Below are 12160 nucleotides of genomic sequence, written 5' to 3'. Positions count from 1 at the left end.
CGTGGCCACGAGTAGACTGAGGTGGTATTCGTCTGTCAGTTAGCATCAAACGACGGCCAACGATTTCTTAACTGCTTCGCGTTCTGCCCTGGATTCTTGCAGAATGAACTGACTGTATCTTGCTCTCTTGTTCTCTCTCCAAGTTTTGTGTCTTCCTCAACAAGGATATGGGATTTATTAATTAATATTTGTTTCAAAATCTAATTATTATTTGATAACCATTAGATCTCGTCTTTAATTGTATTCCTTTAAAATAAAAGCTGTAGGCTACCTTAAAAGAATTCAATAACAAATAAATATACTTTACGGTATATTGTACAACACGAATTCTTCTACCATCGATGCTTTTATTAATAACATCGGTGCGCAGTTCCAAAACAGGCAATGCTGAAACGTAATGAGTTGCAGACGTGGGTGGGCCGATATAAAGGAGTTCAAGTCAAGGACGGGCATCGATTGACAACTTAATTAGGAATACAATAGTACCCGGGGGGATGCCGCCGTTGAAAAGTAAGATTCTATTAGTTCTATAGCTATAGACGACGAGAAACGATCAAGAAATTTATAAAATCTTTCGTGTTTGCTATTTTTATACATTTTAAATAAAAACAACGTTCATCGGTCGTCGATTCGAATCCGTTCAAAACAGTTTCATTTAAAACAATGAAGAAAGTTCCCTATTTCTATTCTAATCAATTTTCGTCCATCATGACATGAGATTGGCATAGGCATGCTCCAAATAAATGAACGTTCGATAACTGATTAGTGGGCTCGCTGGCCGCGATTCTCAAAACAAATGTATTATTGGAAAATATAAACTATATTTTATTATTGTATTTATAAAAGATATAAGAAAATTTAGGTTATAAATATAATTGCTAAATTGGTGTGTACCTATAATTCTGATCAATATTTGTTAGCTACAAAAGTGCATCTAGTTTTGAAGAAAATTCGAAATAATAGAAATTTCGCTTGAACTATAGATTTATTTCTTTTATCATCTGAATTATTATTGTGGTTTAATGTTATCATTTTTAAAAATAATATCTATACATTTATAGTTACAGTTTCAGCCAATTCAATAAAACATTTTGTAGCAATGTATGCAATTCGTTTTATTGACATAACTTTTTTATTTGTGAATCGATTAAAAGAAAATAAGCACTAAATATTAAAAGCAGCCAAAATAGAATAGTGAAAACAGCATTTAAATCGGTTAAGCCATATCTGAGATTAGCGTGGATGTTATTAATAAAAATAGGCAAAAATTCAAAACAAAAGTAGAAGCAAAATGACATAAGATAAATTAATATTTAATAGGATTAGAACAACATTCTTCACACCTTATCGTGTTCGCTATCACATTTCTATGAATGGACAACATAAGCGCGTTAGCATCTGGAAGACCGTGAGCGGACTGGGTGTGCCGCTCGTTCACCATAGCTAATGAATGAACAGACTACCATACGACAACTTTGTATAATTTGCATTTTTATTATCAAATTATAATTTACGACTCTAAAAAAATACTATTACTATATTTTTTCTTGATTCACGCTGTATCTTGCATGTAGAAGTGTAGGCAGAGGGAACCTAGTGTTGAGATACTCCGCTCCCCGTTATCCACCGAATTTTAGAGACGTTGCGTGTTAAGTGGCAGAACTGAACGCCTCGCGTTGCCTCAGCACCAGAGCGAAGAAAAAATATTACTATTTAATTTTCTTGAGTGGGAATCGAAGCCAGAATTCGGCAGAAAGTGAGCAATGGATCTTAATGGCAACGGAGTGTCTTAACACTAAAGGGAACCTCCTTTGACCACCCTCGTATTTTTTTTATATATGGAATAGGCTTGCGTTTGACCGCATCAAGTCTGGAATGAAGGCCCTGAAGTATGTGCGGAATACAGCGAGAAACGAAACGAAAATGCACCTCAACTTTTTTGACTGTGAAAAATTGTATCTTGCCGTTTTAGCTTTTCAACATTTAGAACTCGGTTATATAAAAGACTTCATTGTTAATTTTACTAAACAAAGTAACTATTAGCATACACCAGCGTTATCCAAATTAGTGCCTTTCCGGTTACTAAGCAGGACGTCCACGACTTCTATATTAACAGAACAATTGTCTCAATTGTCCACATGAAATTATTAGAGAAATCTTCAAATAACCAAGCCAACCAGTAATTATGAAAAAGTGGAATTAGATTCAATTAGCTATCTCTGAGAGGAACAGTCTTGGACTTGGCTGACCCAAATACATAATAGACTGTTTGTAAAGTATGAGGACTATAGAACAAGGGGCTTTTTCAAAATGTTTTTAAAAGGTGAGTAATGAAATATATTTCTCTGGCAAAATATTTATTAAGATTGATGTCATTAATAACAATAAAAAGTATCTATGAAAATATTTTATTCTATTTTTATATTTATGTTTAATGAATGAAGGTTTAATTGATAAAAACCGTTTAAAAAAAGGTTCTGCTTCTAAAACAATGGCCAAAATGAAGAATGGTGAAAGTTAAGGTTCTTCTACTCCGAACGCAAAAGATGTGTAATGAAAAAATGTTGTATCTGCTATTTTTCAATTCTCGTTTCGACATAAGCATTTCAGGTCTTAGGTCTCAGGCAGAAGCTGCCGTCTTCGAAAAGAGAGTCGAGCCACAATTCTGGTCAAAGAGAGACAAGTGTGAAAGAGTTATGAGAGATGAGAGTTATAACTAAGTTATGGCTTTACCAACAAAGCCAGAACCTATTTGTAACTAACTAAGAACAGAAACTATAAGCGTAGTGAAGCGAAACGCTGACGTCCTTTCCGCTTTACTAATTATCTTCTAAATGAAAATTCATGAACATGACATTAAGGCCTCTAAAAATAAATCTCAAACTGTTTGCATTCCCCTTTGAAGAGATTTATTTTTGTCTTTTTAAAGTTGAAATTGAAACGTGCCATGGTCGCCTCGGATCATGTAACAGCGTGTTGCCTGTCGTCGCTGTGACAACCGCTTGCTGTTATAACAAAATAAAACTATAACTGCGTTCAGTATTTCCAGTATCACATTTTATTTTAGAATTTGACAGTCAATATATTAAAAAAATCATATCATATCAAAAGCCTAAGCAGAGGGAATAGTGTTAAGAGACTCTGTGTTCTCTATTTTTCGCCGAAATTTCGCGGTAGTGCGTGTTGAGTAGCGGAAATCAACGCCGGGCTTTTGCCTTGGCAGAACGAAGAAAAGGAAATATTAAGCAATAATAATTCATTCCCTCGAGTGAGGATCGAACCCCAAGCGTCACACCCTTGTGCCCCTAAGCCACGACTGGCCTCAACTCAAACTAACATAAAATAGAAGCCATTTTACTGTTATTTGGTTAGTCTTATTTATTTAGCACGCCATGCTCGAAGGCATTAGACAAGTTTACAAATCAACAGCAAATACTTAAACTGCTCAGCTTATCTGACCTATGCGCCCACGACCTTAGGGCCGACAACCATTCTCCACGCAACACTCACATTCCACGCTACCTTTACACCTAAATGTCGTTTTGTTATCTACATTTAAAGCTTGCACACACTTTAAACAACTTTCAATATATGTAATTTCATCTTTCTTTCATTTTCAATTTCATTTCAATTTCAAGGATTTCAATATAATTTGTAATATGGTACCATTTGCATTTCACGTTTGCATTAGTATTATTGAAATATAATCGGTAGTCTTATATGTATAAGGCTATAATAGCCTTGTTTTAAATTGTAAATAAATGTATATTTTTCTCTTACAATATTCTCTCTATTCTCCTGTTATTAATAAAAGTTTAGTCTGGACACAAATATTTTGTGGCAACGACATGCTTACATAATTATGTATGTAATGATTTTCAGTTATCTCGAACTAATTTTTGTATATTGAACAAAAAGCTTCGCCCATTTTTCCTGCATTAATACTCTACGTTCTTCGCTTTCCACCATATATTCAAGATATTGAATAGCGGGACGCTATGTTTTAACTACCAGAGCCACAAAATAAAAAAATAAAAAATATTATGTGAATGAAGTTGAATAGGAAAATATATAACATATAGTACCTCCTACCTACATAATTGTGTAGTAGCGGCATTAATATTAGTTTCGAGCAATGACGAAATAACTAATGGCTGCCATTTACATTTTTGGATGTCACAACGCACGTTAACAAAATGGGCGTTTGGATATTCTCTTGAGTTACTATTTTTAAAAACTACTTGTTATTGTATAAACTTAACCTTATCAGCTTCACGCTGTATCCCGCACACAGCAGGGTAGGCAGAAGGAACCTAGTGTTAAGACCGTTCCCCAATTAATCCACCAATTTCTGTTTTCCTTGGCAAAAAATATTAAAAAAAACATAATTTAAAGAACAATTTTAACATTTATCTTAAATAGTTTTTCATAATAGTCAAAATAAAGATGGTTATTATAAGTAATTTCATTTTCGTTTGTACAGAATTCAAAAACATATTTTATGTCACGTATCACGTTTAAAATGAAGTTAATATTAAAAAGTCCATCTGGAGCACAGCACAAGCCGCGAATAGATAAGTAATTAGCAACCGCGTTGGAAACCGCTTTCCCTACAGCACCTACCTATAGATACTTTGTGAAAGTAAGCCCTAACACACTTATATGCTTTTGAAGTTTTTAATTATAATCATATGTTTTTAAATATCTAATACTATTAGCATTATAAATTAATTACAATAATTTTTTGTTTATAATTTAAGATCTGCAATCTTAGTGCAAATTTGTTAGGCATAAAACTCAGGCAATTCATTAGATAACAGATGTGATATTCGATAGATTTAATTATTTTTTTGTTATATTTTTCTCAACCGTATTTAATACATATTTCAAGCAAAAAGTACCTAAATTGAATATTAAAACAATTAAGCATCTCTACGCAACCGAAGATTTTAATTAAAATAGTTGAAATATTTATATTGAGGTCTTAATGGGAATGTAATGTGGTATGCGCGGGCGCAGCGACCAGACACGCCGGCGTCCGCGCCCACGCGCCTCTCGGCCTTTAATCAATGTTTGCTTCTAACTATTCTGATAAGCTATCGTGGGTGTTTATTGCCTTCAAAACTTTTTGATTTTCCGCCTTTATAAAATTATTCGGAATATTTATAGATTTTCTAATACAATTTAATATATAATTAATGTAAGAGTAGGTATATCGATTTCATAATTTGGAAATCATATTTAGTAAGGAAAGCTTTTAGTGTACTTATATTGAATTTCAATTCCATTATGCAGGATAAAAAATCACAAAGAAAGGAAAAAATAAAACTCTTGTTTCATATAAATCCGTAAATATATGTAAATACACGCATTCATCGGTAAATATTTTTACTTTCTTATGGGATTCGAACCCACTATCTTTATGTATGTAAACAATCATCTCCAACTGCGCCAAGATGTGGCGAGACTTTTACTCGTTTTCATACAAAGTGAATGTTAATAAAAGAAAAACTCGTGTCAGTTAGAATATTTCTATAAGCGCAAATTTAGTAGACAGCATGGCGGCTGCGCCCACGCATTCCACTTCACAGCAACTAGATTGAATATCGTAACAACGTGGTTATTTCATCGTGAATGTAAATGAATCTTATATAAATACTAAAACTGTTTTTAATGGGAATAATATATTAAATTAAATTTGCAGGGCAGGGTTAAATTTAATTTGCACAGCAGGGTAGGCCGAGGGAACCTTGTGTTAAGACACTCCGTTCCCCACTTTCTGCCGAATTCTGGAGGCATCGCGTTATAGTCACAACCTTGTGCCTGCGTATATATCCTAACACCATTATATATCCTTTTTAAATTAAGAATACCGTAGTTTTCATAATAAAATGACATGACGTGTTAAATACTGTGTGATTTGAGCTCAGGCTGTGTATTTTCCGAACTTTGCTTCCTTACCAGTACGACAAAAATTAAAAGAATTCCTCCGAGCGGGAAACGAATCGTCGCCAATACAGGCAGACGGCGTTCAGCTGTGCCACTGCGGCCTCTATTTGAGACCTCATGGAACGTTTATTTTTTAACAAGTTTTTTTCGAATTATTTAACTTATTTGCTAACGCCCGAAATTAATAATGTATCTCCGATCTCCAGATAACGTCAATCTTGGAATGTTCGACATATCTATCCAATCTCTAATCTGCATGCCAATAACCATTCCGGATAATGTCAACTTATCATCAAAAGTGGATTGCAGGGCCCTCCCTGCGGTAACGATAATTTCGTTTTACGTATCTTTTTTTAATTAACAAAATCCTAATATATATGCTAAATTAAATTTAAAATTAATTATTATTACTTATAAAAGTCCTATAAAAACTATTTTTAATAAAATAAAAAATCTTTAAGTCCCAAAATATTAAAAAAGAATAAAAATTAATAATATTAAAACACTTTTTAAAACTTAATGCAATATGCTTAGGTGCGTACAATGGAACTTGAACATGTCATTTTGACAGCATATGTTTTTATAATATAATAATTAATTGTTAGTTTTAAGATACTTTATTCCTAACCCATTTTCATGTATAAATTATTAAACATAACTTGAAACGCCATAAAATTACAACTAAACTGAACTAAAGATAATTATTTTAATTTAATTAATGGAGTCCGGCATAGTAAGGTAAGTATCGTATGTATTCATAATTTTGTTTATTAAGTTTAAATATACATGCGAAAAATTATATAAAGGTGTTAGCCTCTATAGAATTTTTGAATTCATTATAATATTAATATCGTTTTGCTTGGCTATTTCAATTTCATATTGTTTATTGCTACATTGGATAACAAAGAATAAAATTTAAGATTAAGTGCAAGATTATTATTTTAACTTATGATGAATGCTTTATTGAACAATGAACTAATAAATACTTTATTTTTTTTCAGTAAAAACAAAACAGTGATTGCAAGAAATTCACTAAATATTTTGTAGCTTATAAGAAATGTATGGAGAATAAAGCTGATAAAATTACTAAACATGGAGCAAGCTAGAATTAAGAAATAAAAAATATTTATATAAAGAGACAAATAAAAAAATAGGTTACATTTTTTTAATAATAAAAAAATTACAATACACATTGTTTTCCTTATTCAACCCCAAAAACAAGTAAAACTATGATTAACTAACAATCTTCTCACTTAAGTAATTAATAAATATAAAATATTTGAATAATTATTCATCTTATAAAACAATTATTTATGTCCTTTCTGTGATATCTTATATTGCACCGCTGTCCTCATTATCTATCATGTCATGAAGGTATTTCCATTCCTGGTACTTCCTCCAAATTAAGATCTCTGCAAATGGAGTGCCATAATATGAAATTATCTTGCAAATGTTCTAAAAATATAAAATTTCTATATTAGGTATATAATTCATGAATATTAATAAGTTTAATACTATTTACACATCATACTAATAAATTATAATAAGATTTTTTTTTATATGGTCCGTCCCCTTTTTTCCATACCATAGGTAATATTAGGTTAACATAATACCTTTCTCTCTTTCTACCATAATATCATCCAGAGGATGTCCTGACTAATATCTGTCCGATATTTGTTTGTGGGCATACGGGTACGCGACCCCGGATCCTCGAGCCGCCACTCTTACATCCTCATCCAGTCCGTAAGAATGGTGTCCTAACTCCCCCCCTTCCCCTCCTCTTTTCCTTAGCTCCCTCCTTTTACCTATCCTACCCCTTCTATTTTCCTCTCCCCTCGGTTTTTTTCCCACAAAGGGGTTTCACAAACCGCCAACCGCCACATAAATGGACCGAAAGAGAAAAGAAACACTGGGTACGGCTAGGGCGTCGCCGCGAAACGACGCGCAGGCACATCGCCCTACACCTGCGATAAGTGGGCAAGGGCTACCGTGTCAAGTACGGGCACGGTTAAAGACGCGAGTACCCAGACAGAAACTCCGCTTTGCAACGTGGAATATTGGCTCTCTAACCGGACGATGCAGGGAACTCGCAGATGTACTCATGAGACGTCGGGTCCAGTGTGCTTTCCTCCAGGAAACTCGCTGGAAGGGCAATAAGTCCCGTAACATCGGACAGGGTTACCGGCTTATATGCACTGGGTCACCTTCGGGTAGAAACGGTGTAGCGGTAGTGCTTTCTGAAGAGCTTCAGAATGGGCTCCTTGAAGTTGACCGTCGCTCCGACCGCTTGATGCGAGTGAGGGTACTGATTGAGGGCGTCATCACAAACTTAATCAGTGCCTATGCTCCACAGGCGGGATGTAGCGCGGCCGAAAAGGAGACATTCTGGGAGCAGTATGAAGGGGTGCTACTTGCTGTGCCGTCTACCGAATTGGTCTTAGTTGGGGGGGACTTGAACGGGCACGTCGGTAGGGCCGCTGAGCCGTATGAACGTGTTCACGGGGGTTTTGGGCACGGTCTTCGCAATGCAGAGGGAGAAAACATTCTGAGAACCTGTATTGCGTCTGATCTGGCCGTCGTGAATACGTTCTTCCAAAAGAATTCTCAGCACCTTATCACGTATAAGTGCGGGTCCCACTCAACTCAAATAGACTACTTATTGACCAGACGGTGTCATATGGGCAGGGTAACTAACTGTAAGGTCATTCCAGGCGAAAGCCTAACGGCCCAACATCGTCTTCTTGTCATGGACTTTAACGTCACTCCGAAGAAGAAAGTAGCCGAGAAACGTAGGCCTCGGATCAAGTGGTGGTTGCTGAATGGACCGATGCAGACCGACTTCCTGGCAGAGGTGAAAAGTCATAATCTTTCGACTAACACCGAGACTGCTCAGGAGGCTTGGGATCGGGCTCAGTCGGCAATCATTGCGGCAGGCAGGCGAGTTCTTGGCGTTTCTAGGGGAGGACGTGTCATCGACAAGGAGACATGGTGGTGGAATGACGAGGTCCAGGAGGTGACTCGTGAAAAGAAGGCTGCCTTTAAGAAGTGGCAGGAATCCAACTCTCCTGAAGACAGACTGGAGTACACAGTAGCTAAACGTGCCAGTAAAAGAGCTGTAGCCAGAGCCCGCAGTGAGAGTTTGTCACCATTGTATGATAAACTTGAAACTGTGGAGGGGCAGAAGCTCATTTACAAACTGGCACGTTCCCGGGATAAAGTGACGCAAGATATCGCAAAATGTCTTTGCGTCAGAGATTCCCAGGGCACGCTGCTCTGTAATCATGACTCTGTGAAGGAGAGGTGGAGAAGCTACTTCCAGGAGTTGCTGAATACTCAGCACCCATGCAGTCTTCATCACGACCCACCGCCTAACCTCGGACTTATTGCCCCAATAACCCTTGACGATACACGTAATTGCCTTCGACGCATGAAGAACGGAAAAGCGGTGGGACCTGACGACATTCCGATCGAAGCGTGGAAATCGTTGGGCTCTCTTGGTGTGCTCATGCTTACTGACCTTTTTAACCATATCTTGAACACTGGTAAGATGCCGCATCAGTGGCGGCTTAGCTTTATTACCCCTATTTACAAGGGAAGGGGCAGTGTTCAAGATTGTGGCAGTTATAGGGGCATTAAGCTTATGAGTCATACCATGAAGCTCTTCGAGCGCATGATCGACCTCAGGCTCCGCCGAGAGTGTACTGTCTCTGAGTCTCAGTATGGATTTCAGCCAGGATCGGGCACCATGGACGCCATTTTCGCCCTCAGAACTTTGATGGAGGCATACAGGGAAAAAAGGAGAGCTCTGCATGTGGCCTTTTTAGATCTGCAGAAGGCCTTTGACTGTGTGCCTCGTCAGTGTATCTGGTGGGCATTGCGATCCAAAGGGATCCCTGAGGCCTATATTGAGATTATCAGGGGCATGTACCACGATTCCGCTTCTATGGTTAGGATTGCTGTTGGCGACACTAGACCCTTCCCGATTACAGTGGGAGTTCACCAGGGCTCGGCTCTTAGTCCGTTCTTATTCAATGTGGTGCTCGATACTGTCTCGGCTCACATCCAGGACCAGCCTCCATGGCTGATGATGTATGCCGACGACATAGCACTCATTGCCGAGAACCGACTGACGCTGGAGCGTAAAGTGAACCTCTGGAAGGGTACGCTTGAGAACGGCGGTCTTAAACTAAATGTGTCGAAGACAGAGTACATGGCCTGCGGGAGCCGGGACTCGAGCACCATCCTTATAGGTCCTGAGCCAGCCGTTAAGTCGGAGAAGTTCAGGTACCTTGGATCCGTTATGCACGAGTCTGGAGGCATCGATCACGATGTCCATGGCCGGATAAGCGCTGCCTGGGCCAAATGGCGGGAGGTCACTGGTGTGGTCTGCGACCGCAGAATACCGCCCAAGCTCAAGGGGCTGATATACAAGAGCATCGTCCGACCGGTTCTTTTATACGGCAGCGAATGTTGGCCAGCACTATCTCGGCACACTCAGGAGCTTCACGTCACGGAAATGAAGATGCTGAGGTGGATGTGCGGCGTCACGCGGTCTGACCGCATACGCAACACATTCATTCGAGGTAGTCTTGGGGTCCGTGACGTAGCGGATAAGCTCCAAGAGCGTCGCTTGAGATGGTTTGGCCACGTTACGCGCCGGCCTAAGAACTATGTCGGACGCAAGTGCCTTGCTATACAAGTTCCTGGGGCGCGACCTCCCGGACGCCCAAGGAAGCGCTGGTTGGATGTCGTGATGCAGGACATGAGAGCCAATGGTCTAACCACCGAGGACGCAAAAGATCGTGCAAAGTGGAGTAGGTTAAGTAGGAAGGCAGACCCCGGTAATAGCCGGGATTAATGCCAGGAAGAAGAAGAAGAATACCTTTCTATTATGTTCCTGGTTTAATATATGCTTGCTTGCAGCTTTGCTTTAGTACTTGGATTAAGAACTTGTGTTAATAAATATGGTCTATTTGGTACTTTACTTCCATTGATTACCATAATGTCTTGCATCACACTTTGCTGCCTATAATAAAATATAAAATATTATTTTACAAATATATGAGATAGTAATTTGGAAAATCAGCAACTGAAATTAATAAGCCCAGAGCTCAAATGAAGAAATGATATGGTAATTTGTAACTGAGTTAAACTGAGACTTATACAAAAAAAAGTTTCCATAATTTGCCTGCTTTTGTAAAGAAAACTTTATATAACTTAATAATACTCACATGGCGATTAAACACATAAGTGTTCGAGTGCAATCAATTGCAGCAATAACTCCAGGAAAGGCACCAACTTGATAGAAGTTTTTAGCACTCTCTTGATATATTTTTATATGCTCACTGCATATATTTGTATTTGCTGACACTGACTACATAACACTATCATTACTATCACTCGAAGAAATGTCACTCCACATATTTATTTACTTTAAAAATCAAATATAATATAAATGCAATTTTGCAATCAGGGGATATGATAAAGTAAACCCCAAAATATGTCGGATCGCAATTAGCTGTCATTTTTGCTATCCACCGTAATGTCAAAATGGACAGATCGTTTATTGGCACGCACAAGCTGTAATTTTCATACAAAGTTCCCTCTTAACCTCCAGTTAGTCCTCCTAACGATAGATTGAAGTTAAAGATTGAAAATGAAGTACTTCGATAGGTTATTGGCAAGCTAAACTCAAAAAATAGATTGATATTTTAAACTATGGTAGCATTTTATGGATTAGGATCGATTATTAACATTGGGCGTTAGTTTATCTCAACATAATTAAACAAATATGTATATAAAATGTCTGCAAATCTAAGAAAACGTCCAATCAGTACGTTACACTTAAAATTTTCAGCTATTCTAATATTATTTCTAGGTTGATAAATAATTTACTGTTTTAATATAGTTATTAGATAAATTTTGAACATATATAAATATGTATCTAACAAAATTGAAGATAATAAAACGTAATATATAAATAACGTAGAGTTACTTCATTGTGATGTTATCAAATAGGAGTGGCCGACCTTTAAAATAACACAAAGGTATGTAAAGGGCCTTCGCTGGAGCGTATCTAAATATTGTAGACTTGTAGAGCTAGAATATATTAATGTTTCAAAGAAGCTACTTCATTAACGCTTGTTGAATATACATTGAACTCTTGATTATTTAATAGTTGAAGGTTGTATGGAAATGTATTGAAATAGAT

The 12160-nt window shown here is 37.2% G+C and overlaps 1 protein-coding gene and 2 long non-coding RNA genes across 4 annotated transcripts in view; 1 reads left to right on the top strand and 2 right to left on the bottom strand.

Moving 5' to 3' along the window:
* Sulf1 (Extracellular sulfatase Sulf1) overlaps nt 1–12160 on the bottom strand; it is a 73700-nt gene that overhangs the window by 18521 nt on the left and 43019 nt on the right. The window lies entirely within an intron of this gene.
* On the top strand, nt 6127–7139 carry LOC146534453 (uncharacterized). Its single transcript, XR_014878433.1, has 2 exons — nt 6127–6687; nt 6951–7139. It is a non-coding gene; the product is annotated as an uncharacterized LOC146534453 (long non-coding RNA).
* Nucleotides 7144–11714, bottom strand: LOC146534452 (uncharacterized). The gene is made up of 3 exons (XR_014878434.1): nt 11181–11714; nt 10832–10975; nt 7144–7404 (listed from the first exon to the last, which is right to left on the bottom strand). It is a non-coding gene; the product is annotated as an uncharacterized LOC146534452 (long non-coding RNA).

The sequence above is a fragment of the Heliconius melpomene genome, chromosome 11 (assembly GCF_056956725.1).
Source record: "Heliconius melpomene rosina isolate 202511_hmr_F chromosome 11, ASM5695672v1, whole genome shotgun sequence".
Classification (NCBI taxonomy): domain Eukaryota; kingdom Metazoa; phylum Arthropoda; class Insecta; order Lepidoptera; family Nymphalidae; genus Heliconius; species Heliconius melpomene.
This window is presented reverse-complemented; position numbering and strand designations above follow the sequence as displayed.